The 25,145-nt window shown below is 37.0% G+C and overlaps 1 non-coding gene across 1 annotated transcript; it reads left to right on the forward strand.

Annotated features, from left to right (window-relative positions):
• Positions 1–256: 256 nt before the first annotated feature.
• On the forward strand, positions 257–364 carry LOC131143580 (small nucleolar RNA R71). The gene has a single exon (XR_009133565.1). It is a non-coding gene; the product is annotated as a small nucleolar RNA R71 (small nucleolar RNA).
• The last annotated feature ends 24,781 nt before the right edge of the window (positions 365–25,145 follow it).

The following is a 25,145-nucleotide window of genomic DNA, read 5'->3' on the forward strand; positions in this document are numbered from 1 at the left end:
AAGGGCCTGTAAGCTAGTATCCTCTTTAACGTCATATCTGCCCCCGCCACTGATTGCTCGGATTGGTTGGGCAGCTATCGGCACCCGTTTAGGTCGTGCGTTCCACTGCTGGGCACTCTCAGCGAGATAGTCTAGAAATGATAAGCCCTCGTCTGGTTCCTTACGGAAGAACATCCCATTGCACATAGACTGGACAAATTGTTTGCACACAGGGATTAAAGCAGTAAAAAAATAATTCACTAACCTCCGCGATTCGAAACCATGGTGCGGGCATATGTTCATCAAGTCCTTGAATCTCTCCCAACATGCTTGGAATGTCTCGCCATCTTTTTGCATGAATTGACTAATCTGCTCCTGTAGGTACTGAGTTCTCTGAAGAGGAAAAAATTTATGTAAGAACTCACGCTGCATTTCAGCCCAACTAGTAATAGAGTTAGGGCGCAAAGAATTAAACTAGATTTTTGCCCTGTCTTTCAGAGAAAAGGGGAACAAACGCAGTTTAATGTATTCATCAGTCCCAGCCCTATTAATGAAAGTGGTGCAAACCATCTCAAAGTCTGTCAAGTGTTGGTACGGACTCTCAGAGTCCATCCCGTGAAATTGGGGAATCACAGATAACATGCCATGCTTAAGAGTGAAATTCGGGGCATCCTGGGGCAACACAATGCATGAAGGTGTAGATGTGCGTGCAGGCTGTAGAAAATCTTGAAGTGTACGTGGTACATGTGCAGCCATAGCTTCTTCAAAATAATTGCCAAACAGATTATTCAATTCAAATTCAGAATCACTCGTAGGACTAACAGGTGAATAGTCAAACTCAGTGCTATGTGTATCCCTACTAGTGCTAAGTGAATGTCTACACAATCGATTCGAATTATCTCGAACCCAGGGCATCAAACATCACAATCGCCAATAGAAATCCACTAACACGGCAATAGACAAAAAAAAAATTTTCTTCAATTTCTCAATTTTCAATTTTTTTTTTCTATTTAATAAAAGAAAACCAAAAAATAATTGGGAAAACGCAAAATTCAAAATTAAAACTAGCAATTCCCCGGCAACGGCGCCAAAAACTTGACTCACTCGAAAAATGAGCAGCTCGAAAGCTATCCCAAGTATAGGAGTTCTGTCGTGTAATATTAAGCCCAAGGGCTAAATCGTCTCCTCAGGGAATGCATTTAATCTCAGATTTTACGTTCTTCCAATCGAAATTAAAAATGCACTGAACTCAGTTCAGATTCGGGTTTTTCAAGATTGTTCAATTTCGTTCTTAACAAATTAAATGACACGCGATTTAAAGTCCTAAAACTAGCACGCACAAAATTAAATAACAATAAAAGAAACCCTAGGCTACTCAAGGAAATACCAAAGCATATTAACTAAAAATGGAAACTTTAAACATGGAATTAAAATTACGCTATGGAAACTTAATCGGATCTAACACACACACACTAAAAATTGGATCTTTAACCAAAATAATAGCTCAAACCACAATCACAATTTAAACACGAAACAAGCAAAAATTTAACACATAAACGATAACAAAGAAAATAATGGAAACACAAGAAATCAAACTAGACTTAATTAAAAAAAACTAAATTAAAACTCCCACTAATTAGATAAACATATAAATAAATTTGACAAGAAATAAACACTTGACAATGTCCAACTTAAAAAGAAATTTCAAATAACATTTAAAAAAAAACTGAACTTTATTTAATAATTAAAGACTAAACAAAAATAAATAAAAGTGTGAGAGAGAGAGAGTAAAACAGAGGGAGGCTCTCGGGTCTGCTGTAAATTGGCCGGGAAGGCTGCTGTGGAGGAAGGGTGCTCGGGATGGTGGCTTTGTAGTGCTGCTGCTGCTGTGTTATCGGGTTGGAAACTGTTGCAGGGGTTGTTTTGTGGAGTTTCTGCTGGTTGTCACAGCCGGAGAAGATGCTGGCCTGGGCTGAGCTGCTGTGTGTGCTGTGTTGCAGAGAAATTTCAGCTGAGGAGGACTGCTATGGTGGTGTTTCTCAGCTGCGGGAAGAGGAGAGGAGGCCGGCCATGTACAGAGGGATTTCAGCAGGAAAACAGAGGATGAAAAAAAAAGGGAAAAGAGAAGAAGAAACGAGAAGGAGAAAGCTAGAGAGAGAGCTGAAAAGAAAGACAAGACAAGGAAAGATTAAAGAAGAAGAAGAAAAATAATAAGGAGAAGAGAAGAAGAAGAAGAAGAAGAAGAAGAAGAAGAAGAAGAGAAGAGGAGAGCAGAGGAGAGCCCTCCGGGCTGCCTTCCATAAAGAAGAAGGAGGAAGAGAAGATTTAAAGGGGATGGGGAAAAGCCCTATGACCCGAATTACCCAACCCGACCCGTTTGCAACGGGTTGACCCGGCAACTTGACTTTTTCATTTTTTTAATTCTCTGTTCGTTGCAAATTCTATTCTTCTGGAGCTCGTATCTCACAAAACTCAAAACACAAAAGTTGTAGATGATCCTTTCCTCTTTCTCCAAAAATTTGAATCGTCTCGATCGGAGCTCGGACGGAAAAGTTATACATGAAATACGAACAGGTGTCGGTTTTGATTCCCGGGAATTTTTCCTGCGACAAAAAATTACCAAAACTTCATAAATAATGCAATAAAGTTCAAGAATAATAATTTTGGCACTTTATTAAAATATTGAACAATTTTGGACATTTAATTAAAAATATAAACCGTAAAGCCTGAGTTAAATGCCCAATTACGCAGTTTTGGTGCGTAATCATTTACTCACTCTCCCTTCTCTCTTTATTTTAAGCACTTTTTTATTTACATTTGATCTGTTGTGCATGTTTTAAATATTTGCATATCTTAATATCTATGGAATTTGTGATTTCTTAGAAAAACCCTAGGTTTGTGTAATACTGCTTGTGGATTTCAAAGTAAGGCATAAATGACCTAGATTTTTTAAAAGAACCTCCAATTCACCCCTATTGGGAATACACCGAAAATCACACTTGGTATCAGATTCTCGTTGCAAAATATCTTAACCATTTTTGTTAAAAATCAATGGCTCATCTTGGTGTATTCCCTTTTGGTGAGGGACACTTGTCCACACGCCCTCCAGTCTTTTGTGGTGTGAACTACACCTTTTGAAAACAAAGAATGCAAATTTTTCTTCAAAATCTGGATTGGAAAGTGTGGAGAGTTGTCTCCAAGGGAGATTATGTGCCCATAAAAACTGTAGAAGGAAAAAGTGTCCCTAAGACTGAAGATGAGTTTACTGATGATGATATGGAGCCTGTGCAAATTAATGCTAATGCCATGAATGCCTTATACTGTGTCTTAGATGCTAATGAGTTTAATAGAATTATGGCATGCAAAACGGCTAAGGAAATATGGAATAAATTATAAATAACTTATGAGGGTACTAAAGATGTAAAAGATAGTCGTATAGATATGTTAACTAGTGAGTATAAAGCATTTAGGATGACTTCTATTGAATCCATTCAATCCATGTACATGAGGTTCACACATATCACTAATTCTTTAAATGCACTTGGTAAGACTTACCCCACGTATGAGATGATCAGGAAAATACTCAAAGGACTTCCTCCAATCTGGGAGCCGAAAGCTACAACCATGGCTGAGGGGAGAGATCTAAAAGCAATGACGCTGGATGAACTCATAGGATCTCTCATCACATATGAGATGGCGATGAACGAGAAGTTGAATGAGCAGAACAAAAAGAAGAAAGTTATAGCTCTCAAACCCTCATCAAGCAGCTCTAGTGAGGAGAGTGATCAGGAGCCTGATGAGGGTAAAAAAGAACTGGAGATTCGACAGAAAATACAGAAGCTTGAGATCATAAAAGGGAGAGTCGAGTAAGAGAAAATAGAAAGTGGATCTTTTAACGTGCTATAATTGCAACGAAGTAGGCCACATCAAGCCCAAGAGCCCACTATTGAAGAAGGATTCCAAAAATAAGAAAATGACGATGAAAGTCACTTTGTGGGAAAAACACAACACCAGTGATTCAGAAAGCGAATCTAGCAACAATGAGGTTGCTAATTTGTGTTTAGTGGCACATAGTGACCATGAGGTGTGCTTGAGGTCGTCCTCCACCAAGGATAAATGGTACATGGATAGTGGCTGCTCGTAGCATATGATAGGAGATAAAGCAAAGTTCACATCTATCACACCAAAGGATGGAGGGTTTATCACATTAGGGACAATGCCAAAGGGAAGATCATCAGAGTAGGTAAGGTTGGTAAGGAACCCTCTCTTGTCATAGATAATGTTTTATTTCTATATGGTTTAAAGCATAACATGTTAAGCATTGGTCAATTATGTGATAGAGGATATAGGGTGTCTTTTGAGCATAATAAATACATAGTAGAAAATCTATCTGAAAATAAAATACTGTTTATGTAACACCCCGATCCCGAAGGGTCTGAGATATTAACTTTTTACTACTAATTTACAGTGGAAGCAAAATAAACTCAATTATTATTACACCAGAGCGCTAATTATTCATATTACAATCATTTATTTCAAAAGAAGAAAAATTATACAAGCATAAATATCTGACATCATACTAATATTTCTAAACAAATCTTTATTTTTCTATCCCCACCCGCATGCTTGCTAAGCCTGATTTCCAACATACTCTTCAGAGTTATCTGAAATAAAAATATGATTGGAGTGAGACGACGCTCAGTAAGTAAATAAGATTATTATTAGTGTGTGGCCAAAATGAGCTTTTTTAAAAAATTTCATAAAACAATATTTAATACTATAACTTCAAAATTTCTTTTAGAATAAATATAAATTTAAAAATTTCTGCATAAAACTTTTGTCATCAATTACAACAGTAAAATTTTATAATTATATACTATAACTGTTAAATTAAACTTTTAAGTTTAAAATTGTATAAACATTTAATGATAAACATACATATACTTTTCCTTATATGTTTTCCTTAGATCGTCAATGATCCTTTTCATGTAAACTTACACTTTTCCTTCAAATCATCAGTAACTTTGTACACCTAATTAAATATGTATAAACATATATTATAAAAATCACCCTTAGGCCTATTTGTCGTAAGTCATGTTTACCCCAATGACTGAGTTGTGTAGTCCGAAGACTGGACTTAGCTGGCTGGCCGACCAAACTAAATCAACGTACGTAAACTTTAAGTGAGATTTTTCTTATTAAGTCCTGGTCTGGAACCAGGTGTGCACTCAGGAGAAATCTACTAACATAAATAACCACTCTATAAACAGTGTGGGTGCACTCTGATCCGTATAAACTTTAAGCTGCGGTACCAAGCATCTGTAACTTTGAACTTTAGTTGCCATAAGGGGTTTTAAAATCATCTTATTATAATTTATGCAATTTAAAATAATATCGTGAAAATCTCATTTTTACTCATATTTTCATAAAAAAAATGTAACGTAGAAATAAACTCATGCCACACAATTTTTGTGTTAAAAATATATATAATTTTATTTTTGAATAGAAAGAAATGCTGAAAATTTACCCGAAGGGATTAGAACATTTCTTAACCCAAAAATATATGCAAGTATATTAAAGATAGAACTGGTATAATTACATATGCGTAAAAATAAACTCATGAAAATTTTGTGGAACTAATTAACATAATTGAAATTTACTTATAAAATAAACTCAGGTATGAATTTTAAATAATAAAAAAAAAAACTAACATAATCAAAATTTACTTACCTTCTTCCTTACGAATACTATAACTATCTCTAAGAAATGAGATTGGAAAGAGTGGGTGATTGAGAACTTATTCAAAAATTCTCTCTCCACCACAAATTCTTTCACTCACTAATCCTTCTCTTTCTTGGAAAATTATTGTGAAAAATGAAGGTTGAGAGCTCCCTATTTATAGGAAAATTTTGGGGAAGAAATGAAATTTATAAAAGTGTGGGGAGATGGGTGAAATTATAATTTTTTAAAAATTAAAGAATAGGCAAGGTATGGGTTGAGTATGGGATGGGGATGGAGGCCATGTGGGAGTGCTTGCCACCATTCCCATTAAATAAATTTTTAATTAATCACTTACCTAATTAATTAGTCAATTAGTTAATTAATTAATTAATTATTTAATTATTTAATTATTTAATTATTTTTCTTAATCATTATTATCATTGTTTTTACTTTTAAACTATTTTTAGTATTTATTTATTTTATTATTTATTTTTGAACAAGAATTAAATTTGAATTTTGAAAACTCATGTGGGTCCCACATGGTCTTGTGGGCCCCACACAACTTCGAGACCCGAATGGATCCTACGTAATTCGAATAACTCTTATATGATTTTATGCATCCTACATAGCTTTAAGATTCGTGTAAACCTCCATACGGCCTCGGGACTCATGTGGGTCCCACTCAGTCTTGTGGGCCCCGCATAGGATACCTATGTTATTATTATTTTATCATATATTTCTACAAATTATATCAGTCAAAACATTATTTTATGTACTTATTTACGTATATAAATAGTGTCTTGTGGCTCCGAGACTCATGTGGACCCTACATAGTCTTGTGGGCCCCACATATGATACCTATATTATTATCATCTTATTATGTATTTCTACAAATTATGTCTGTCAAAACACTATTTTATGTATATATACTTATTTACGAGTACAAACAGTGTCTATCCTGTTTATCCTATGAAATTCCATTTTGACCAGGCCGACCTTTAGGGAGCGACTGAGCCGCAATGGTCTCTGAGCACTCGCTTAGACAAGGTCTTTCTTAGGCATCAAATATGGAATCAAGGATCCTACAAAAAAACACTTCTGTATTGATATTAACTCAATGACCATTTTTATTATTTTATTATTATTATGCTTTAATCATGTATATATTTTTGGGTCATCACAGTTTACAACTAAACATAATGAAAATGTTTATACTATTAGTTTTGATAACTTAGTCTCTCAACATGTTATATGTTTTTCCGCTATAAACGAGGCTAGTTGGCTTTGGCATAGGAGATTAGGGCATGCCATCATGGATTTACTGTCAAAATTGATAAAAAAAAAATGAATTAGTTAAAGGCTTGCCTAAGATACAATTCATAAGGGATAAAATATGTGATGCATGTCAACTAGGTAAACAAACTAAGTCTAACTTTAAGAACAAGAAGATTATCTCCACCAGTAGGCCACTCCATATGTTGCACCTAGATTTATTTGGCCCTAATCAAGTTTAGAGTCTATGAGGAAAATCATATGCCTTTGTTATTGTAGATGATTATTCTAGATTCACATGGGTTTTATTCCTAGCACATAAATATGAAACATGTAAAAGATTTGCTAAATTATGTAGGAAGATTCAAAATGAAAAAGGCTATACGATCACACACAACTGAAGTGATAGGGGTAGAAAATTTAAAAATTAGGATATGCAAAAATTCTGTGACTTACATGGTATATCTCACAATTTTTTGGCACCTAGGACTCCAGAACAAAATGGAGTAGTTGAGAGAAAGAATAGGTCACTATACGAAATGGGTAGAACTATACTTAATGAACACAACTTACCCAAATACCCATTCTCAACAAAACCTTTTATGAATCGTGGAATGGACATAGATCTAACATTTCATATTTCCACATCCTTGGGTGTAAATGTCTTGTCCTTAAAGATAAAGATAACCTAGGTAAATTTGATGCAAAATCTGATGAGGGTATATTTCTAGGTTATGCACTGGATAGTAAAGCTTATAGAGTATTCAATAAGAGAACCTTAACCATCATAGAATCCATCCATGTGGTGTTTGATGAGTCCACTTCCTTATCTAAAGAGACTGATAAGGATGATCATATTGAAACAAGAAAGGGTTTTGAAAAATTGTCCATTGAAAATAATGAAGATAAGAGCATAGAAATTAAAGAAACATCTTCTGAGAATAATCAAATAGATCGAAAGTGAGGTTTAGGAATTACCTAGGGAATGGAAATTTGTAAAGAATCACCTTAAAGATCAAATCATAGGTGAACCATCACAAGGTGTAGCCACCCGATCATCCCTTAGAAACTTGTTTAGCCACATTGCATTCTTGTCTTTGGAGGAGCCTAAGAATGTGAACGAGGCAATTGAGGATGAATCATGGGTGTTGTCCATGCAAGAGGAGCTTAACCAATTTGAGAGGAACAAAGTCTGTACCTTGTTTCCTAGACCTGACAATCATACTATCATTTGAACAAAATGGGTCTATAGGAGCAAGAAATATGAGAATGAGGTTGTAATTAGAAATAAAGTTAGATTAGTTGCTCATGGTTACAACTAGGAAGAGGGGATAGACTTTGATGAGACCTATGCTCCTGTGGCCAGGATGGAAGCCATTTAGATGCTATTAGCATATGCAGTTTTTAAGGACTTCAAGTTATATCAAATGGAAGTTAAAAGCGCTTTTCTAAATGACTACATAAATGAGGAGGTGTATGTTAAGCAACCTTTAGGTTTCGAAAACCATAAATTTCCAAATCATGTTTATAGACTAACTAAAGCCTTATATGGACTAAAGCAAGCTCCTAGAGTTTGGTATGAAAGGTTTAGTGGTTTTCTACTAGATAATGGGTTTATTAGAGTAAAGATTGACACCACATTCTTTATAAAGTCTAAAAATGATAGCATGCTCCTAGTTCAAATATATGTAGATGACATCATCTTTGGAGTCACAAACAAAAAGTTGTGTAATGAGTTTGCCAAATGCATGCAAAATGAATTCAAAATGAGCATGATGGGTGAACTTAAATTTTACCTAGGACTTCAGATAAAATAGGCTAAACATGGAACATTTGTCAGCCAATCAAAATATGTTAGAGACTTGCTCAAGAAATTTAATATGGAAGATTGTAAAATTCTAGGAACACCTATGAGTACTTCCACAAAATTAGATAAAGATGAGTAAGGCATATCGGTAGATTTTAAACTCTATCGTGGCATGATTGGTAGCATATTATAACTGACTGCGAGCAGACTTGATATCATGTTTAGTGTATGCATATGTGCGAGATTTTAGGTTGTACCTAAAGAATTACACTTATTAGAAGTCAAAAGGATACTTAGATACCTTATTGGGACTATTGATTTAGGATTATGGTATCCTAAGTATACTTCTTTTGAGATTTTCAATTATTCTAATGCAGACTTGGCTGGTAGAAAAGTAGATCGGAAGAGCACAAGTGACACATGTCATTTTTCTAGGACAATCTATGGTTTCTTAGTTCTCCAAGAAACATAACTCAATAAAACTATCCACAACCGAGGTAAAATATATAGCGGTTGGAAGTTGTTGTGCTCAAACTCTTTATATGAAACAACAACTTATGGACTATAGATTGCACTATGACATAGTTCCCATAACATGTGATAATACTAGTGCAATAAATATTTCAAAGAACCCCATATCACACTCACGAACTAAGCACATAGAAATTAGACATCATTTTATTCATGACCACGTGCAAAAGGGGGACGTGGCACTTGAGTTTGTGTGCACTAAAGAACAATGGGCCGATATATTCATGAAACCACTTTTGGAGGATAGATTTATCCAAATTCGATGTGAATTAGGCATACTGCAAATTAGGGAAGTTGCCTAGAAATAATGAGTCAACTTTTGAGAAATTAGGCCTATCCCATGAAAATGAATAGGGTGCATAATTGAGGGGGTTCATATTTTTACTATCCATATTGAACTGATTGCTTGATTTCACTTAATGGATAATAAATATCTGGTATTTTGAACTATTATTGACTATATTGATTGAACATACATGTTATCTAGTTGATTTCCTCTAGCCTTACTATACTTATCTTTAGATGGCCAGTCATACTATTTTGTGTACAAAATTGCTAATTTTTTTTTTTAAAACAACCATTTCTCAATACTAATGGTTTCTTTAACCGTCTATATGTTTTTTGCCTTAGCCCCTTTGTTGATGACAAAATGGGAAGAAATAACTTAGCAAAATTGGGTGAAAGAGTGCAAATTTGAGTGAAAAAAAAAAAAATTGAGGGAGAAGTATCTAAACAAATTTATTTTATCCTGCTTCTTCTCGACCTTTTTCGTTATCTACAATTGGAATCTGAGCTATAGTGTCAAACTTAAATGCATATTGTTTTGCAATGTCTTCTTTCCTAGATATGCTCGCACTACATTGAAAATTTACATTATAAATATTCTTAGGGGAAGCCTTTTAAGGCTAGACCCACTTTTGCTCTTATATTTGTCATCATCAAAAAGGAGGAGATTGTTGATTTTTTGAGTTCGATCCCGTTTTGATAGTGGCAAATCACAAGTATCTTATCTATGCATTGAGTACTTAAACAGGTTTATAATTCAGAACGCACGTATGGTAAGGATTGTTAGAATTGGTGTATTCCCAAGAGGGGGGGTGAATTGGAATTTTAAAACTTTTTCACCTAGGTTGATCTATGCAACAACGGTATGTACACAACCTAGGATCAGTCTATACAGTTTCCAAATGCGTAGATAAATATACTGTGGAAATTAAGTCATACACATCATTCACCCATAATATACACGTGCGGTAAGTATAAAATGCAGAAATATAAGCAAACACATGATATGTTATTGGGGTTCGGCCAACTGTGCCTACGTCCCCGCGTCAAGCTCCCAAGTTAGAGGATTCCACTAATAGCTCACTTAAGGGTGGAGCGACACCGTTTACAACCAGGTCAAATTATCACAGGGCTGACCTCAACCTTAACCAGGTTAATTAGCGGGGCTGACCTCAACCTACACGCCTTAACAGGACGACGCACCTAGCTTTCCTAACCGGGTCTAAGCCAATCCGGGACTATTCCAGGGTTAGTCTCCCTCTTTAGGCCCGTGCCTGGAAATACAATAGTATTTGAAATACAATCAAATGGTACAATGAATAAGCTTTCAAGTAAAGCAGATGTGTACCCAAATACGCGCAATTACAAACACTACAGTATGATTCAATATGTAAGCTCAATGTGATCTAGATGGTTCAACTCTCAAATAGATTTACTATAGTTGTAATGAGTGCATGAGAGTGCAAACCTAGATGATCTTTGTATCACAATATATTTAGGTAAGATTTTCACACAAAGATACTAGCTAAGCAATATATGTGTATATTTTAAAGAGCGGGTTTTCTCATTCGTATGATGCTCTTGAAGTGTATATGTTTGGTTTGCAAAAGGATATTCAATCTTTGTATTCAGCAGAGGATATATGAGTTAACGAATATTGCAACAAAGATTTTATCACATAAGCAAATATCTCATCAAATATTTTCAAGATAAAAACACAGTAGATATTTGAAAATATTTTTGCAACCAAAATACAAATACAAATACAAACTTCTTAAGATATTGCAATGAATATGCAATACTCAGAAGTTTTGTACAAGTCTTCTTAGGAGAGACTTATTAACAAAGTCCCCTAAGAATACTTAAGGTTTAGCTCTCAAAATTAAGTCAAACAATCCAAAGATAGGAGAGCAAACCAATCAAGACACACACTCAAAGCCAACTTACAAAATGATGTAGACAATATGGGAAGGTAAGATTGAGGATATGGAGCTTGGAAATGAGTATTATAGGGTTTTGGTTTTTCAAAGAATTTTCCCTAATCAAAGTGGCTAATCACCCTTAATCTTCGCAAATGAACACATATATATAGCCATGGAAGGAAATATGACCGTTGGGGACCTATTGGGTATTGTTAGAAAAGATTAATTACATTTAAATCAATTTAACCCTCTTTAAAAATATTAACCACGGTAAAAAAATAGGAGCAACCCGAGAGGTACGGTCGACCAGAAATGGCTCGGTTGACCAGGATTCAAATGGCTCGGTCGACTAGGAGACTTTTGAACTGAAAGGCTCGATCGACCGGGCCTTTTTGAACTGCATGGTTCGGTCGACCAGACCGATGGGATTTCTCCCGAGGACCCTCGGTCGATCAGGTAGTTGGAGTATAAAATCTCTCGGTCGACCAGGAGGTCAAAATGTTGACCCGATCAGGGTTCGGTGGACCGGCAAGAAATGAACTGTGAAGTTCGGTCAACTGTTGACCCAGGGCCGGTTCGGTCGACCAGGCCAAAGTGAACTGTGTTGGCCGGTCGACCGAAAGTGCACCAAGTGTGCATTTCGGTCCCGTTTTGAACCAAACAAGTCCTATTCAAGTGCCTAACAAACATATGTGTAAATGTGTGTTTCCTATGGGCACTTGGGGTCCAATTTGGAGACACCAAAAAAGTCCGGTATCGGTCGACCATACACCCTAAGGTCTTTCTAAGGTCATTTCTCATTCATGGTTTGGTTTGAGCTTACGTAATAAATCATACATGTGATGTGTGTGAGCTTATTACAAACCAAGTACCTACTTACTATTACAGACCAATTGAATATATTACAATATGGAATAAAACTTTGGTCTTCGGGCTTTACTTGACTTTGTGCACATCTTTATTTTAACATTCTTGATTCCTGCACAAAACCTCAAACGCTCATTAGATACAATGAGTATTTGTCATAATCAAAACCGGGCATGACCAATAAGGTCAACAATCTGCCCCTTTTTGATGATGACAAATACGACAAACAAAAATATAGGGTTAAGCCTATGAAGGCTCCCCCTCACAATATGCATCTAATATATTAAAACAAACCCATTATTTTTGCCCTCTTCCATCTCCCCCTTTTGGCAATAGCCAAAAGGGCCATTTGAATTTAAAATCCTAGGCAACGGGTGATTACGATACTTATGCATGATGAATTTTGGAAAGATTTTGGAAAAATTTCGGCAGAGTGCCATTTGTAAATTGGACTTTCCAAAAGATATCCTGTATAAGTATAACCTATTTGAGTTTAAATTTCCTAACAATATATCTACAACTACTCAAACAGTTCAGTATAGTGAACGTATAGATTAGAGGTATAATCTTTCAATCATTATAATAGTCATACATATGCACAAATACTGACAAAGATAACCTCAACAATTAAGCACACAAACGATATAACTGGTTATTACGAGGTTCAAATGACATATCAAACATGATTAGACCAGAAGTATACACAAACCATTTGAAGTTGAAACGTATCATAATACCCGTGGAAGATTTGAGTTAAGAACACACGACATATGATATCAAAAAGAAGGTTTGAGTATAAGTATAGTCTAACTAGTTCGTATGCATTTTCACATATTACCAATGAACCAGTTATATAATACAACACCCTTAAGATATTTCATGACATAAGATTTCAATACAGAGAAAACACAAGTCATGAAGGCATGTAAGCACACTAGCAAGAGATATAATATATTCAATATGAATTCAGTTCTTGCTTTCATAAATGGATTTATATATATATATATATATATATATATATATTCCCCTTTAATATGTGCAAAAGGTACTGGGGAAGTTGCTTGATGAAAAGGACAACTTCAATTTTAAGATAATCAAGCAATATTTTTCTGGATTGTCAATTATACTCATGCTAAATAATGACCAGAAAAATCATAACCATAATGATTCAAAAATTTAAGATTCACATGCATGATCATATGGCAAATCAAGTAACAGTGGCAACAAGAGCATGTTTCAATTTTATGATTAAAGCATTCCATTTAAGCACAAGCCACACTTGATTAAAAGTAGACATAATCCAAACATATTTTATGAGCAAGACAAGATAGACATTTTTTTTTTTTTTTATGCTCTTCCTAAATGTATGCAAATTATAAAACAATTACTTCACATGTATACATGCATTTGGCACACATAAGTAATGTTTCAATTATTTGAGCAAATGTCTACAGAAAATTCGGCAGCATGTCAGCTGTAAACAGGACATTTCCCAAATTTTACCTGCACAAAAACCGTTCTCAAACAGACAGAATCATAGAAGTAGGGCATGCGAGAACCTATCATCTACCAGCAGGCAATTCTCAACAACTGCATCCGCCATGCAGTAGGCATTCTATACTACTCATGCATTTCAATACCATACACAATTACCACTAGAATATGCAAGTCAAGAAACTGTAGATGCATATATGTATATATCATAAATAACCGGGGTAGTATGTCAATAATATCATGAGAGTACAAAATAGAATGAAAGAGCTGTTTTTATTTAATACAGACCAGATGATATAACATAAAACAAAAAGAATCAAGGCCACGCTATCTGATCTGTGGACAACTCCGGAGTCTAGATCTCCCCTCCATCGTCTCCTCCATCCTCTTCTCCATCACCACCATCGGTGGCATCAAAATCAAAATCCATCGTCATCAGATCTCTCTCATCCTGCATCTCCTGAATGCGGTCACTTAGCTCACTGAAGCCAGCTGTCATGGTCCGCTCCAAATCTGTAAGGCGGCTATCAATGGAGATGGAGTGCTGCTGGAACTCCTGTCGAAGTGCAGCGGATGACGATGCCAAGTCCTTCAAGTCTGACTGGACTGATCCTCAAAACTATATGAACATGTCAAACAAGCCGGAGATAGCAACCATGAGATCCACATTCGATGGCTATGGAGGCTGTGGTGGCTCCTGTGGGGCCTCTACCTATGCTGCTGCTGCTCTAGAGGGCGCCCAAATGTTCCCTGTGAGCTCGTACCCCATCAATCTAAAGGTTACGCCAGAGAAAGTGTCCGCCGGTCGTCTCCTCTTTAGTGAAGCCACATTCGTCCTCGTGACTCCAATATTCTTGAACAGCTTGTTCAGGATTCCCCTATATGGCATGATCACTCGGTGGCCAATTGTCTTGGCCATCATCCAACGGATAATCAAACTCGGCAGGTCCAACTTCTTCCAAGAAAAAAGGCACCACATAATAAAGCAATCTAAAAAGGAGACGTGCACTCTAGATCCCGCCTTGGGAAGGACATTGTATGTGATGTGCACGACCCTAGCCTCTAAGCTGAACTGTCTGTACTGGGGAGGATGATTCTGGCTAGCAGTGCCAGGGTCAGACATGGTCAGGTTGGCGAATGTGGTTACGGTAAAGTCCTGCTCAAGGATCCAGGAGTTACCCACATCGAGGCACTCAAAGTCGCCACGGCCAATGTCGAGGACGTCAGATATATATTGTGCGTCAAAACGCACATCTGTCCTCAAAACACGGGAGAAGTACCCGTTCTCATCATTACCTAGGTTCGCATAAAACATTCTAACAAAGGTCGGGTAATGTCCCCCAAGCTAGTAGGAGATAAAGGATCTCCACCCCTGATACTCAAACATATCCAAAATGTTTTGAAAATACTGCCTCATAAAAACTAAGTCGAGTATCTTACCTAGTATGGCTTCCTTGGGACGGAACTCTCGTATATACCGCATCTTGCACCTATCTAAGAGAAAGTACTCATCCTCTGCGTGAGCAAGGTCATGGGCTTCAATGTGAGCCATGGGAATGACGGTGTGAGGCTAGGATAGTAGGAAGTGCAGTGAAGGAAAGGAATTCTCTCAAGATTTCTCACACAAATGAGTTGAAAATGAAGAAATCATATATATATATATATATATATATATATCACAGCTCGATCGACCAGAAGTAGATACGGTCGACCAACGCTTGACATTCCCCAGGTACCGACACAATTCAGTCGACCGAGGCAAAAATGAACTAGGATGGCCGGTCGACTTTAAGGGTGTATTGTGCCATGTTTCGATCGACCAGGGGGAAACCGAGATTGCTGGTTGACCGAGAGAATTCGTTCATGAGGGTTCGATCGACCGTGGGGGGTCAAAGTCAAACTGTCCTGGTCGACCGGGGCATTTTATAACTACAGTGCTTGGTCGATCGAGCATAGTGTATTTTTAGAATTTTGCCCGATTTTTGATCCAAAGTTCTCCCTAAGCTCCAGATTTGATGTGTACTAGTGTAACCATGATTTTTAGGGATTCTTGGTGAAAGATATTGCTCAAATGAAGTGTGTACCAAGAATAAACTTATTGACCTATTTTAGGTACCAGGCACTAAGGAATGTGAGGCTTTTCTTAACCTATGCTCTGTGGTGACTGGAGAGTATCCTATAGAAATGATGATATGGAGGAGCACGGATACGAACCAAAAAGAAGAGTGAAAAATTCACCGAGTATGATCGTAGTTTTTGGTGAGGGCTACCTATGAAGAGGATAGGTGAGTGTGTATACTAAGATTATCACTATAAGCAATGACCACTTTTCAATCCTATTGTCCTCACAACCTCTTAAACTTGAGCCTAGGAACTAAGGAAATATATCAAGAATGTATTTTCGATTTGAATTTGTCTTTCCTTAAGTCCTACGAGGTTTGCTTTGCTGATTATCCATCTCATTTCCTTTTCTAGTCCTCTCACACCTCTTAGTAAGCATTTAAACCATGTGTGCCACACATATTTGCAAGATAAGCTGGTATAGCATATACGTGAAGGATTGTGCTTGTTTATTCCATCTTTCTTTAGGGAGACTAGACTATCGGTTCTATGTAAGCAACTCGAACCCTTTTTGAAATGAGTTTTCTTTTTAGATCCGAAGGGTTTATTACGATTATTCGTATCATTTTTAATTTCAATGCAATTTTCGAATAATCATCTGTTTCTTCATCCAAGCATGCAATATTCAATATCTTCTCAACCTTTTTCTTTTCAAGAATAACATGAAGATTTTTCAGCCCCTTTAATTGTTTTGCTATTCTTTTGTTCTCATTCGTTAGACGTATTTCATGCTTAGAGATTCTAACTAGAAACTTGTGCATTTTCAATAAAGTCTTTTCTAGTTCTTCATGTGATAACATGCTTTTAATATTCAAATCAGCACATGATTTACCAAAAGAATTATCACAACAGTTTTCATGCGAATCATTGCATGCATGCTCAATAGGGCTATCATAAAGTGCAAGTGATGATTCATTCCATAATATGCTGCAACATTTAATATATGAATCATTACAAACATCACTATCAAAATTATTATGATATTCAACAGATGGTCCAGAATTTGATATGTCACAAACACAAATATATAATTCATCACAAGATTTTTCATGGTAAACATCGCATGAACCATTTACAGCATTATCACAAAAATCATCAAATGGGCTATAGCGAGAATCATATACCTCGTCGTTGATGTCTAGCTCATGAATTACCTCCTCTTGATAATTTAAGCTTGGAGCATCTAGAGGAGTTACCATCTCTGATTCCTGGGATTTTCCATATTTCTTTTCCAGTTCATCCCAGATTTCCAGTGTAGTTTGATATGCCACAAACTCAACAAAGATATCAGAATCTAACGCAATATGTAACATGTTCATAGCATTAGAACTAATCATATAAAAATCATTTTCATTTATTTGTGCACATCTTCCTTTGGCGGTCACAAGCCAAACCCTCCAGTCCATAGATTTCAAGAATATGGTCATTCTAACTCTCCACATGGTGTAGTTGACACCACAAAATACCGGAGGACTGGAAAGTGACTGTCCCTCAACGAATGGAGATACACCAATGTGAGCCATTGCGATCTTTTTACAAAAACGTTTAAGTCAAGTGCAACGAGGCTCTGATACAAATTGTTAGAATTGGTGTATTCCCAAGAGGGGGGGTGAATTGGAATTTTAAAACTTTTTCACCTAGGTTGATCTATGCAACAACGGTATGTACACAACCTAGGATCAGTCTATACAGTTTCCAAATGCGTAGATAAATATACTGTGGAAATTAAGTCATACACATCATTCACCCATAATATACACGTGCGGTAAGTATAAAATGCAGAAATATAAGCAAACACACGATATGTTATCGGGGTTCGGCCAACTGTGCCTACGTCCCTGCGTCAAGCTCCCAAGTTAGAGGATTCCACTAATAGTTCACTTAAGGGTGGAGCGACACCGTTTACAACCAGGTCAAATTATCACAGGGCTGACCTCAACCTTAACCAGGTCAATTAGAGGGACTGACCTCAACCTACACGCCTTAACAGGACGACGCACCTAACTTTCCTAACCGGGTCTAAGCCAATCCGGGACTATTCCAGGGCTAGTCTCCCTCTTCAGGCCCGTGCCTGAAAATACAATAGTATTTGAAATACAATCAAATGGTACAATGAATAAGCTTTCAAGTAAAGCAGATGTGTACCCAAATACGCGCAATTACAAACACCACAGTATGATTCAATATGTAAGCTCAATGTGATCTAAATGGTTCAACTCTCAAATAGATTTACTATAGTTGTAATGAGTACATGAGAGTGCAAACCTAGATGATCTTTGTATCACAAGATATTCAGGTAAGATGTTCACACAAAGATACTAGCTAAGCAATATATGTGTATATTTCAAAGAGCGGGTTTTCTCATTCGTATGATGCTCTTGAAGTGTATATGTTTGGTTTGCAAAAGGATATTCAATCTTTGTATTCATCAGAGGATATATGAGTTAATGAATATTGCAACAAAGATTTTATCACATAAGCAAATATCTCATCAAATATTTTCAAGATAAAAACACAGTAAATATTTGAAAATATTTTTGCAACCAAAATACAAATACAAATACAAACTTCTTAAGATATTGCGATGAATATGCAATACTCAGAAGTTTTGTACAAGTCTTCTTAGGAGAGACTTATTAACAAAGTCCCCTAAGAATACTTAAGGTTTAACTCTCAAAAATAAGTCAAACAATCCAAAGATAGGAGAGCAAACCAATCAAGACACACACTCAAAGCCAACTTACAAAATGATGTAGACAATATGGGAAGGTAAGATTGAGTATATAGAGCTTGGAAATGAGTATTATAGGGTTTTGGTTTTTCAAAGAATTTTCCCTAATCAAAGTGGCTAATCACCCTTAATCTTTGCAAATGAACACATATATATAGCCATGGAAGGAAATATGACCGTTGGGGACCTATTGGGTATTGTTAGAAAAGATTAATTACATTTAAATCAATTTAACCCTCTTTAAAAATATTAACCACGGTAAAAAAATAGGAGCAACCCGAGAGGTCCGGTCGACCAGAAATGGTTCGGTTGACCAGGATTCAAATGGCTCGGTTGACCAGGAGACTTTTGAACTGAAAGGCTCGATCGATCGGAGAGGGCGATTTCCCAAACTTCCGAGGTTCGGTCGACCGAGCCTTTTTGAACTACATGGTTCGATCGACCAGACCGATGGGATTTCTCCCGAGGACCCTCGGTCGATCAGGTAGTTGGAGTATAAAATCTCTCGGTCGACCAGGAGGTCAAAATGTTGACCCGGTCAGGGTTCGGTCGACCGGCAAGAAATGAACTGTGAAGTTCGGTCAACTATTGACCCAGGGCCGGTTCGGTCGACCAGGCCAAAGTGAACTGTGTTGGCCGGTCGACCGAAAGTGCACCAAGTGTGCATTTTGGTCCCGTTTTGAACCAAACAAGTCCTATTCAAGTGCCTAACAAACATATGTGTAAATGTGTGTTTCCTATGGGCACTTGGGATCCAATTTGGAGACACCGAAAAAGTCTGGTGTCGGTCGACCGTACACCCTAAGGTCTTTCTAAGGTCCTTTCTCATTCATGGTTTGGTTTGAGCTTACGTAGTAAATCATACATGTGATGTGTGTGAACTTATTACAAACCAAGTACCTACTTACTATTACAGACCAATTGAATATATTACAATATGGAATAAAACTTTGGTCTTTGGGCTTTACTTGACTTTGTGCACATCTTTATTTTAACATTCTTGATTCCTGCACAAAACCTCAAACGCTCATTAGATACAATGAGTATTTGTCATAATCAAAACCGGGCGTGACCAATAAGGTCAACAAGGATACAATGGAAGCCATTAGGGACTTAAAGAACTCATCACTTGGCTTGTTGCATGGAAAAGTGAAGAGTAAGGAAGGAAGATTATATTGTTTCAATTGTAATGGCATTTAATTTGTACTGTAATTGCATGTCTTGCATGATTTGATTTAAATGCTCAATACCGACCATAGAAAGACCTCAAGGAAACAAATTTTTTTTTTTTTGGAAAAATCTTTCCCCTAAAAATGCAAAACATATACACAAAGGTTTGATGTAACACCCAAACCTAGGCCTGCCAAGGAGCACTACATCTCTACTCCTCCACCTAGGCTAGACAATAGGGGGACATGCCTTATCGAACTAATGACTGGCCCCACCGACCAACATGTGTCCTTTCCAGTGTGTTTTGTCTTTACACACTTCCTGAGGAAACTTCTCAAGAGGTCACCCATCCTAAGATTGCTCCAAGTCAAGTACGCTTAACCATGAAGTTCTTATGGGAAGGCACCTGAAAAAAAAAAGGTACATCTTATTAATATAGGTAGTAACATCTAATCCTTTTAAATCTTTCTTCCACGGGGTATCACATTCTCCCACACTTACAGAACGCAACGTCCTCGTTGCGAACCCACATTTCCAAACCCAGGCGATATGAATCTCATCATATGGTAATTGCTCTAATACCATTTTGTAATACCCCAACCTGGGTCTTCCAAAGAGCACTGCGTCTTTCCTCCTCCACTTGGACCAGACAACAGGGGGGCATACCTTATCAGACTAATAACTGGCCCCACAGACCAACATGTGTCCTTTCCAATGTGTTTGTCCTCACTCACACACTTCCCGAGAAAACTTCCAAGGAGGTCACCCATCCCAAGATTGCTCCAAGTCAAGCACACTTAACAATGAAGTTCTTATGGGAAGACTCTCAAAAAGAAAGGTGCACCTTGTTGATATAGGTAGTAACATCTAATCCTTTTAAGTCTTTCTTCCATGGGGTATCACATTTGAAGTGTTTTTAAAGTCATGAGAGAGCTAAAATGCATTTTCTGTTAAGGCCTAGTCGACCGGCCTCGATAGCCCAATCGACCAGACATGACCCTTGGCCAAAATTCATTTTTAGTGAAGCCTCAGTTGACCGGGCCTCACAGCCTTGTCAACCGGCAATACCGAATGGCCAAAATATAAAGCCTCAAACTATATGAAGCCTAGTTGATCGGCCTTCAAATGAAGGATGATTCGGTCAATCTACTGGCCAGTCAATCGAAGCTCAGGGATTTAAAAATCGCCTAAGGCCACTCGGCCGGAGCCTACCCTAGTCAACCGAAACTCTCAGGTTGGGCCATTTTTAAGTCGAAAAACAATCAAAAAATTTAAAAATAATATTTCAAAAATAATTTTTGTTTAATGCCCCAACGGTCACTTAACAATTATAATTTGAAAATATCTATATAAACCAAGCCCAAAAGCCATTTAATAACTTTTTTCAATATACTTTTACTCTAAAACATATTTGGGAATTTTTATACTTTCTCAAGATCAAAGAGCATTTCTACTCTCTTACTCTCATTCTTTTGAAAAAATTTTCGAGAGAGCATTGATTTTCTTTCACTCTCTTAACTAGAAAAATCATTTATTGCTCTTGAGCGTTGTTGTAGAAGCATTCTTTTTTGGGCATTTATTTTCTCATCAAAAGATCATCTACTCTCCTACTTATTTTATTTTAAAAATTTATTGAGAGCAAGAACCCTAGCTACTCCTACATTTAAGTTTTGAAAATCATTTTTAGAGATATCACTTGGGTGTTTTAGATTTGTGAAAGCATTTCTTGTAAACTTCATTTTTGAATCAAAGATCATATACTTTTACATCCTCTCATTTATCTCAAAATATTTTTTTAAGAGAGGAAATCCTAAAAACTATATTAGGCACAAATATTTTCATTTGTGAGTGCATTGAATTTTAAATTATTCATCTTTGCTTATTTTGAGAAGCATCTCTTTGTACACAAAATTTTTCATATATTGTTGACCTTATAGGTCACATCCTGGTTTTGATGATGACAAATATGATTGTATTTAATTCATATCTAGTTCATGTGTGCAGGTTCATATTAGCATATCTTCAGTGGCACGTAAAAAGCTTAAAGACTTGAAGACAATTTCATACTCTTAATTGTAATAGTTTTTAAATGAAATTTGTCTGTAATAGTAATTAGGGTTTTCGGTTTGTAATAAGCACACACATCACATGCATGAGTTAATTTGTAAGCTTAAACCGAACCATGAATGAGATAGGACCTTAGGGTGCACCTTCGGTCGACCGACACCGGACTTTTTCGGTGTTTCCAAATTGGACCCCAAGTGACCTTAGGACACACACATATGTTTATTAGGCACTTGAAATAGACTTATTTGGGTCAATTCGGGACCGAAATGCACACTTGGTGCACTTTCGGTCGACCGGCCAACTCAGTTCAATCTGGCCTGGTCAACCGAAACCGGTCCGGGTCAACTGTTTGACCCATCCCCGGTCGACCGAGCCCTTATAGGTCATTTGACCTCGGTCGACCGACCAGATTTGTACTCCAACTACCTGGTCGACCAAGGGGTCTTGGGAGAATTCCCAACGGTCTGGTCGACCAAGCCACTCAGTTCAAAATGGGGCCGGTCGACCGAACCTCGGAAATTTGGCAAATCGCCCTCTCCGATCGACCGAGCCATTTAGTTCAAAATTGCCCTGGTCGACCGAGCTACTTGAGTCCTGGTCGACCGAACCACTTTTGGTCGACCGGACCTCTCGGGTTGGTCCCATTTTTTACCGCGGTTAATAATTTTTTAACAGGGTTAAATTATCTTAAGTGTCATTAAATTTTTCCAATAATCCCTAATAAGTCCCCAACGGTCAAAATTTTCAGCATGTCTATATATACTCCTTCATTTGGTGGATTAAGCACCGATTAACAAAAAGATTAAGAAATCCTTTCTCAAGCAAAAATATTCTATCTTGCCTCTCAGTGCTCAAATCTTTTTGAAACCTACTCAAGCTTACCTTCTTCTTCCATCCATATTTTTTGTGAGTGTATTGAGTATTGTTATCTATAGGTTTGCTCTCCATATTGTTGCATATTTGAATCGATTTTTTGAGAGCATAACCTAAGTTTTCTTAGGAGGCTTTGCCAATAAGCCTACCCTAAGAAAGACTTGTGGTGACTTCCCAAGTATTGCATTCTCATTGCAATATCTTAGGAAGTTCGTATTTTGTTTGGGGCTTGCAAAAATACTTTCAAACATATTCGAATATCTTGTGGTGTTCATATTGATATATTTGTGAAAAGGTATTTGTGTGTGTGATATATTAATCTTTGTAGTAACATCCATTCAAATATATATCATTTGCTTAAGTACAAGGATTACTTATATCTTGCAGTCCAAGCATATATATATATATATATATATATATATATATATATATATTCATGGGATTGACACATTCTATTGAGTTATATTATTGAGGCCTGTTTAATACTCTGTGTGAACACGTTTGTTTGAACACCCTAAAATTACACAGATTATTATTGACACTCTCACGTACTTGCTACACTGATAGAAAACATTGTTGAGAGTTGAAATATTTAGACCACACAGAGCTTACATTATTAAATCATTTGTGGTGTTTGTGTTTGTGTTTGTGCGCATTTGTGGTACAAATCTGCTTTACGTGAAAGCACTCTTGTATTGTACCTTTGATTGTATATCTGAGTGATTCCAGGCGTGGCCTAAGGGGGTGGTAATCCAGCCCGGTAAGGATTGGTGTAAAGGTTAAGGTCAGCCCTGTGATAATTTGACCTGGTTTGTATAGGTACCGCTCCACCCGTTTAAGTGAGCAAGGTATTGTGATAATCCTTGTGCTGGTTAGCCGAGGCGGGGACGTAGGCAGTTGGCCGAACCTCGATAACATATCTGTGTGTCATCTTCTCTTTACTGCTTTCTGGTGCTTGTATGATTGTTTAAATTGCTTTATTTAATTTCTGGTATATTTACATTATTTGCACTAGATTGACCCTAAGCTTGTGAACATACTGCTACTAGGAGGAATACCTAGATAAAATTTAAAAATACCAATTCACCCCCCCTCTTGGGATCACGGTAAAGCTAACATATATTTTCTATCTCTACGGTTCGAGTAGTGAGTCATGTTCAAGGCATGGGGTATCTCTTGAAGAAGAGGGCTCCATCTTGTAAGGAGTGGTTGTAAAGGGGGAATCTGATGGGTGGAGGTGACTCACTCAATCACCGGTTGTGATTGAAACTCAGTGAGGATTGCACACAAATACACTCAATTAATTTCAATGATAATCTAAAACAAAATATAGAGAACTCTCAAATACAATTTCTCTCTTCTCATTGGTTATTCAACCTCTCTGCACCACATATTACATTACACACACACACATCTATTTATAGCAAGGATAGAACAATATAATCAACAATGGTGCCTAAAGTTGGTAAGATTTTGGTGAGGTTGCGGCCGACTCCAGTGCAAATTCAAAAATAGTGGGTTGGGATTGGTGGAGCTGCCACTGTCAAATTTTGCTACCACCGTCCCACCGTCAAGTTTAATCTTCAATATCCCCCCATAAACTTGACTCTCCTAATTTTGTCATTCCAAGCATTATCTTTAGTCTTACAAAAATATCATGCCTGAGTGACTTCATGGAAATGTCAGCAATCTGATCATACGTTCTGCAAGATATCAACTCCACTTATTTCTTCTTGACATGCTCCCTGATAAAATAATACCAAGTATCAATATGTTTGCTTCTTTCATGGTAAATTGAATTCTTAACAAGTGCAATCACTGATCGATTATCGATGCAGACTTCTGTGGGGTTATTTTGAAGAAATCCTAGATACTTCAGTACATTCCTGACCCATATACCATGACAAACAGCTGAGCTGACAACAACATACCCAACTTCACATGATGACAACGTTACAATGGGTTGCTTCTTTGATGACCATGTAAACACTGTATCTCCCATAAAGAATGTGAATCCAGTCATACTTTTTCTTTTATCAAGATCTCTTCCCCAATCGCTATCCGAATAGTCGATAAGTTTGCAATCACCTCTTAATGAATATAACATATCATCGGTGATGGTACCCTTGACATAATGGAGTATCCTCTTCACTGCATTCAGATGGGATTGGTCAGAAGTCTCCATGTACCTGCTGACAAGTCCAACTCCATAAAGTATGTTTGGTCTAGTTCATGTCAAATACCTCAAGCTTCCAACCAAACTCTTGAAATATGTGGGGTCAACATTTCCTTGCTCATTCTTTCT

This window comes from Malania oleifera, chromosome 11 (assembly GCF_029873635.1).
Source record: "Malania oleifera isolate guangnan ecotype guangnan chromosome 11, ASM2987363v1, whole genome shotgun sequence".
NCBI lineage: Eukaryota > Viridiplantae > Streptophyta > Magnoliopsida > Santalales > Ximeniaceae > Malania > Malania oleifera.